The sequence below is a fragment of the Rutidosis leptorrhynchoides genome, chromosome 8 (genome assembly GCF_046630445.1).
Source record: "Rutidosis leptorrhynchoides isolate AG116_Rl617_1_P2 chromosome 8, CSIRO_AGI_Rlap_v1, whole genome shotgun sequence".
Classification (NCBI taxonomy): Eukaryota; Viridiplantae; Streptophyta; class Magnoliopsida; order Asterales; family Asteraceae; genus Rutidosis; species Rutidosis leptorrhynchoides.
The window spans coordinates 289,900,520-289,909,598 of NC_092340.1; positions in this window are offsets into that span (position 1 = coordinate 289,900,520).

The following is a 9,079-nucleotide window of genomic DNA, read 5'->3' on the forward strand; positions in this document are numbered from 1 at the left end:
CAACCGCAGTGCGATCGCAGTTTTCTCTGTTACCAATTTTGACCAAATAAAGTTTGACTAGTTCCTGGCATCTATAATTCATGAAACCTTTCTCAACACGCTTAGAATAGATGCCTTCTCCATAATCAATTGAGTTTTGGTCATAAAAACACTAATTGTGGTTAATTACGCCTAATGGCATCTTAATGACAAATTAACCAAGATTAGGCATAACACATAAGTGTTAATCAACAACTTGTGATCTTAATTCTTATCTAGACATCCTTAGTATGATCATCAAGTACCAACACACTTAAGCCAATGTTACTAGAACAATAATTGTTATTAAAAATGACTTAGTGATTAAATAAGGCTAAATGAGGAACAATGCTCTTAAGTGTAACTAGTAAAGACTTGTAATCCTAAAATACACTTAGATACATTTAAGATGGTCACCAAGTCCCAACTAGAGATTGATCTTCCCTTGTACATGTGTTGGACATTAATGTGTGCTTACACATTAATCAAGCAATATGTTATATTGCAATTGAACTTGTTAAAAACTTGAATTATAAGTTGTGCAAATATCTATATGATTGATCCTAGAATAACTATCTCTTGCTATGTGTGAGTATTACTTGCTACTTGCCAATATGCTTAATACTCATAAATTTGCCAACTTGATTAATATGTTTGCTATGTGCTTACTAGTTAGGATTCAAGTAACTAACCTACTCCAATAAATTAAGTGTAAAATGGTTCACAATGAAATTATAGCCAATTGTCTATTTGGTCTAAGTAACTAAGTGTGATTGCTTATTCAAGAATGACTTAACTTTGATGTCTCTACATACTTCATGATTATCTTTTAAAGACATCATTCAATTAATCTCTACCTAAACTCAAATGGAACATGATTTTTGATTAATTGAAACTAGGAAGTTAATGACATAGTGACTAGTCTTTAGAATTGAACCAAAGGCATTAATGTGACTAACTAAGTCTTGACCCAACTGAGATTTCCCAAAATATCAATCAAGACATTTCTCCAAGAATGTTGGGTTTACCACTTTTGGAATGTTAAGTCACTTTCATGCAATAAGACCAAATCTCACACACTTAATGCATATAGTACTTGTATAGGATGTTTTCTTTTGCAGGTGCCAGAAGGAGTAAAGGTGCCAAAATGTGGTGTTCAAATTTGAGTCAAACGGCTATACAAAGGATACTAAATTTGGACTGGAGCACGCACGGTCGAACCACGGTCAACCGTGCAGGCAACCGTGTGTCAACGGCTATTTTTTGAATCCCACTATAAAAGGCAAATATTAAAGAGCATTTGAAGCTGACCCTCTTGCATATTTCAAAGGCTTATTTCCAGATATCATAAGGGCTCTAACTACTACTCAAATGTGATCAAGCAAGAGAAGATTCTATGATCTTATTATAGATATAGAATTTGGTTGTTGTAAACTTACTAATCAAAATCATTAATCTTGTGAGTTTACTTAGTGTAATGTATGTCCTAGTATTGTCTTAGGATCATCATTACAAAGTGTATAAGTCTTGTAACTTCAATTAGTAGAAGCATATGCTAGCTTAGTGATCTACTTCCTTAAAGGGACTTAGGAAGTTGATTAATTTTATTTGGAGATTAATACTTGTCCAAGGTGAAGACAAGTTGATCTAGGTTGGAGTTGATCTTTTAAAGGGATAGAAAAATTAGGTTTGTTGTCTACCAAAGAAGTTGAAGACTTGTAAATCGGATCTCCACCGGGTTTGGAAAAAAATGCTTAGTGAAGCAACAAATCCCGATTAGTGTAATTAGGGAGTGGATTAAGGTGGACTAGTTAACATCCACCCGAACCACTATAAATCCTTGTGTCTATGTTCTTTACATTACTTCATTTATCATTTTGAACATATACACTACACACATCAAGTTTGAGTTGAATTGGTTGATCAAAGTTAATCGAATTTGGTGATCAATCGAAAAAGTGTTAAAAACGTATTAAGTAACTATTCACCCCTCCTCTAGTTACTTACACAAACATTGCATTCATTTAAAAAAAAAAAAAAAAAAAAAAAAAACTTTCATTACAATGAAAGTATACAAATATGTATACCATTTCAAAATATATATATTTCATACAAATGATATTATCATGATTCTCAAAATATAAATGACTAATCTGTCATTTATTTAATAATAATCTTTTTGAACTCAAATGATTTGAATGCAACGTCTTTGAAAATATGCCATGAACGACTCCATGTAATATCTTTAAAATTAGAAAATGCACAATGGGTGATTTCTTTAATACCTGAGAATAAACATGTTTAAAAGTGTCAACCAAAAGGTTAGCGAGTTCATAGATTTATCATAAACAATGATTTTCAATAATTTTAGTAGACCACAATATTTCAAATATTTAACCGTACACAATTCTAGTGTACAAAAAAACCATACACATAACTTGTGTATAAAATCATTCTATCGATAAGTTGCCTAGTAACCGACATTAACAAAAATGTATATAGAATATCCCCAACATATGGGAATCACATATGTACAAAATCGAAGTACTAAAGCATCCATACCCTGGATGAGGTTGTAATAGATCTATCTTCAGGATTCGCGTCAATTAGAGCGTATACTAATTCTTAGGCTACCAAGGAAAAATAGGGATATCCGGTATAAAAATTCAATTGAAGAATGTTTTTAAGTACCTGTGTCTATTTCGTCAAACATTTATAAAAATAGCATGCATTCTCATCCCAAAAATATTTAAAGAAAAAACTTTTAAAAAGGGGACTATAAAACTCACGTATCAATATTGTGGTTCAATATTACAGGAAAAATATGCAGACGCAACGTAAATGGTAAGTGCTAGGTTAGCATTTGATTCACGAACAATACCCCCAAACCATACTCTTAGCTTTAACCCATTTGAAACTCGTTTTGAAAATCACCCAAGCATAACACCGTCGTAGTATTTTATGTATATTATTATTTTTGTATCATAAAAATAATAATACTACTAGTAATAAGATTAATAATAATAATAATAACAATAATAATACTAATAATAATAATTCTTACGGAGTAATATATCTATATGTATATGTGTGAGAAACCAGAACCTCGATCAAATATATATATAGATATAATTATAATATTTTAAATATAATAATATAATAATAATAATAATATAGTACATATAATAATAATCAAAACATGTTAAAATAGTGAAGCAGCCACCCCTTTGTCTAATTCTACCGACAGTTTTATCACGGACCGGTATTTCGTGCTCTGTTACTAATAATTGACGAGTAAAAATATGAATAAAAATTTCACTTTTTATATTTGAACACATATATTTTTTTTGGTCATAAGCTTTATAAAACTAGTTGTAAAAAAAGGTTTTTCGTCCCGAGTACTCCGTCTCAATTAAAATATAAGTAATATATAAAATTTCTAGTTTTAATATAAAAAGATACTTCTTATATTAACTTAAAGTTTACATAATTTATTTGCTAACCCCCATCCTATAACCCATGAAAAATATAAGTTTGTTATTAAATTCGTTTAATAAAATTGAAAAAGAAAAACGAGTGTTACTATTTTTTATTCACATATTAAATATTCAACCTATTATTAATTATATTTACATATCCACTTTTTTACAAGAAATTATTTTCACTCAATCCACCTACTCGGATAGTGAACTTAAATAATTGGTTAGTGCACACGTCTCACTTTTCACTAATTCTTCATATAATAGTTAAATTCAAAATTTTGTAACATAGTGGTAGTCAATTATTACGAGTGCAACCCGTACTAGTGCAACACGTTTTTGCATCCACAATTATATATATATATATATATATACATATATATATATATATATATATATATATATATATATATATATATATATATATATATATATATATATATATATATATATAAGTTTTATTAACTCGCTATATATATATATATATATATTTGAAAACTAATAAGTTGTAATATGAAATTGTACGTGTAATGTAGTGACCCGAACTTTTCCATGATTATATATTAAATGAAAACTATATTTGCATGATTAAATGTTTCCAACATGTTAAGCAACCAAACTTGTCAAGACTTGATTATTTGAAATGAGTTTCATGTAGACAATTGACCACCCAAGTTGACCGGCGATTCACGAACGTTAGAAACTTGTAAAAACTACATGATGGTATATACATGGATATATATATGGTTAACATGAGATTATAATAAGTAAGCATCTTACTAAGTGTATTAACAATGAGTGATATACATAAAAATGAGATTATTGAATTAAGAAACTCGAAACGATATATATAACGATTATCGTTATAACAACGTCTTGCTAAATACATATGAATCATATTAAGATATAGATACACTATGTTTAACATGATAAAATGATAATTAAGTATATCATTAAGTGTGTTAACAATGAACTACATATGTAAAAACAAGACTACTAACTTAAGGATTTCGAAACGAGACATATATGTAACGATTATCGTTGTAATGACATTTTAATGTATATATATATATCATATTAAGATATATTCGTACATCATAATATCATGATAATGTAATAATTTAACATCTCATTAGATACAATAAACAATGGATTAATAACATTAAATGAGATCGTTAACTTAAAGGTTTCAAAACAACACTTACATGTAACGACTAACGTTGACTTAACGACTCAGTTAAAATGTATATACATGTAGTATTTTAAGATATATTCATACACTTTTGAAAGACTTCAAGACACATATCAAAGTACTTCTACTTAACAAAAATGCTTCCAATTACATCCTCATTCATTTTCATCAACAATTCTACTCGTATGCACCCGTATTCGTACTCGTACAATACACAGCTTCTAGATGTATATACTATTGGTATATACACTTCAATGATCAGCTCCTTAGCAGCCCATGTGAGTCATTAAACATGTGGTAACCATCATTTGGCAACTAGCATGAAATATCTCACAAAATTACAAAAAATATTATAAATCATTCATGAATTATTTACATGAAAACAAACTTACACATCCTTTATATCTAATCCATATACCAACGACCAAAAACACCTACAAACACTTTTATTCTTCAATTTTCTTCATTTAATTTATCTCTCTCAAGTTCTATCTCCAAGTTCTAAGTGTTCTTCATAAATTCTATAAGTTCTAGTTTCATAAAATCAAGAATACTTTCAAGTTTACTAGATTACTTCCAAGCTTTCTAATCCAATCCAAGTAATCATCCAAGATTAAGAAACCTTTATTATTTATAGTAGATTATCTTTCTTATTCAAGGTAATACTCATATCCAAACTTTGATTCGATTTATATAAGTATAAACTATCTTAATTCGAGTAATAATCTTACTTGAAATTGTTTTCGTGTCATGATTCTGCTTCAAGAACTTCCAAGCCATCAAAGATCCATTCAATCTCAAGATTATTTTTGTCATTTCTAGTAGTTTTACCTACTAAACTTGAGGTAGTAATGATGTTCTTAACATCATTCGATTCATATATACATAATTATCTTATTCGAAAATTTGAACATGTAATCACTAGAACATAGTTTAATGAATTCTAAACTTGTTCGCAAACAAAGTTAATCCTTCTAACTTGACTTTTAAAATCAACTAAACACATGTTCTATATTTATATGATATGCTAACTTAATGATTTAAAACCTGGAAACACGAAAAACACCGTAAAACCGGACATACGCCGTTGTAGTAACACCGCGGGCTGTTTTGGGTTTGATAATTAAAAACTATGATAAACTTTGATTTAAAAGTTGTTCTTCTGGGAAAATGATTTTTTTTATGAACATGAAACTATATCTAAAAATCATGGTTAAACTCAAAGTGGAAGTATGTTTTTCAAAATGGTCATCAAGATGTCTTTCTTTCGACGGAAATGACTACCTCTTTAAAAAATGACTTGTAACCTGTATTTCCGACTATAAACTTATACTTTTTCTATTTAGTTTCATAAATTTCAGTTCATTATGAAACCATAGCAACTTGAATCACTCAAAATGGATTTGAAACGAAGAAATGACGGGTAACACAAAATTGAATAAATTTGCTAGTTTTAGCTACGAAAATTTTGTAACAAATCTAGACTAAACATATCCTAACTAATTTATATTGTATTATACATATTATGTAATCTTGGGATACCATAGACACGTATAAAATGTTTTTACATATCATATCAACCCATCTATATATATATTTCGGAACAACCATAGACACTTTATATGCAGTAATGATTGAGTTAGCTATACAGGGTTGAGGTTGATTCCAAAATAATATATATACTTTGAGTTGTGATCTAGCCTGAGACTTGTATACACTGGGTTGTGGATTGATTTAAGATAATATATATTGATTTATTTCTGTACATCTAACTGTGGACAACTAGTTGCAGGTTACTAACGAGGACTGCTAACTTAACAAACTTAAATCATAAAAACGTAATAAAAAATGTTGTGAATATATTTCAATCATACTTTGATATACATATGTACATATTTGTTATAGGTTCGTGAATCGACCCGTGGCCAAGTCTTATTTTCCCGACGAAGGAAAAATCTGTGAAAGTGAGTTATAGTCCCATTTTTAATATCTAATATTTTTGGGATGAGAATACATGCAGATTTGAAAATGATTTACAAAATAGACACAAGTAATTGAAACTACATTCCATGTTGAATTGTTATACAGGATATTGCCCTTGTTGAACTTGGTAACCTAAGAATTGGTGTTTATTATAATTGCCACCAGTTGACGCGAATCCTAAAGATAGATCTATGGGCTTTGACACGCCCCAGTCAGAGAATTTGAACTTCTTTAGTACTTCGATATTATTTATGGGGATATTCTAGATACATTTTGTTAATGTCGGGTACCAGGTGTTCAAACATATGAATGATTTTTATGCAGATTGCATGTTATTGAAAGATGAAATCTTGTAGTCTATTATTATAATTTGATATATAGATTTAAACCTATAACTCACCAACAATTTTTTTGTTGACATTTAAAGAATGTTTATTCTCATGTGATTATTAAGAGCTTCAGCTGTTGCATACTAAATTAAGGACAAGATTTGGAGTCCATGTTTGTATAATATTGTTTAAAAACTGCATTCAAAGACATATATTGTTGTGTATTATTATTGTAAACCATTATGTAATAATCGTGTGAAAACGTCATATTTTAGATTATCATTATTTGATAATCGTCGTAATATTTTAAACCTTTATCGATAAAATAAAGGTTATGGTTTGTTTTAAAATCGAATGCAGTCTTTGAAAAACGTTTCATATAGAGGTCAAACCTCGCAACGAAATCAATTAATATGGAACATTTATAATCAATATGAACGGGACATTTCAGTTGGTATCCAAGCATTGGTCTTAGAGAACCAGAAAATTTCATTAGTGTGTCTTATCGAGTTTGATAGGATGCATTAGTGAGTCTGGACTTCGACCGTGTTTTCTTTAAAAACGATTGCTTAACACTTTTTGTTGGAAACTATATATTATTAACATGTAAATATTATGTGATATATTAATCTCTTACCATGTTTGATATTGTGTGATAGATGTCTACCTCTAGTACAAATCCCATCGACTCACCTAATAATAATGAAGAGTCGAATATATTTTGGGAAGATTCACAAATTCCCGAGGAAGAACCGGAAGAGGAGGAACCGGAAGAGGAGGAACCAGAAGAGGAGGAACCGGAAGAAGAGGAACCGGAAGAAGAAGAGGTTCCGGAGGAAGAAATATTAATAACTACAGAAAAATGGCTAAATAAAAGAAAATCCTCAACCAATGGACCAAAGTTAAAAATGGTCAATGGTGTTTCAGCCGAGGAAGCAAAATATTGAGAAAATTACCAATTTTCTGATGAATTGGATCCCGATGAGGATTCCGATGATGTTATAGAAATTACCCCGACACAATTTTAAAAGGCAAAAGAAAATAATAAGGTAAAAGGCATAAAAATAGAAAAACCTGAGTCCAACCCCGATGACCTCTATGTTAACATGAAATGTCCCGATGGAAAATACCGTCAACACCCGTATTTCTTAAACTTTCACTATAACCCGGGAACATCTAAGCCACCAGGTTTTTCTAGACCATTTGATAAAAGAACGGCTCGTATTAGGGGAGAACCATATATCCCTAGGAAATTAGCGAAACGAACCAAGTCCGAAGAGGAAGAAACGAGTGAGTCGGAATAAAGAGTTGTAATCATGCGGTGTAATATATGTAATATAAGTGTGCTTGTACTTTCATGTTGTATGTAAAAATTGCTTGTATTATTTGATAATTATCTTTTACGAATCTAATTCTCGTCTGTTTTACAGTATAAAAACACAATGGACGTTAAGGATAGACAACCAAAAATTTTAGAAGACTTACCCGGGGACATGATTGATGAAATCTTGTCTAAAGTCGCTCAGAATTTGTCGGCACAATTATTTACGGCAAAATTAGTTTGTAGAACATTTGAAGAACGTTCCAGGCATGCCTTAGTTTATAAAAGGCTTTCATTTAAAAGATGAGGTATATCACATTGGGGACACCGTAAGTTACGCCGTGTTTTCTTTAAAGCGCTAAATGCGGGGAACCCAAATGCAATTTTAGGCTACGGGTTAAGAACCTATTTTGACTCAACATATCCCAACATAGGACTTCGTGAGTTAGAAAGAGCTTCTAACATGCAACATAAAGAAGCATGTTATGCTTACGGGTTAGTGATATTCGCTTCTCACCAAAGTGAGAAAAAGAACATCGGATTACAACTTTTAAATAAAACCTTCCCACATGTGACGGATTCAGTAGTTGGGGTGAGAAATATGGTTTTTAGATTATTACGGGGCTGTTGGGCATTACGAAACCCTCATCCCTTTGACGACATTACAACATGCTGTCTTGTCAACGGCCACAACGGTTATGTTCCACAAGACCAAGGATGGGAAGTAGTCTTGGTAAAACCGGAATGCATGACTTGT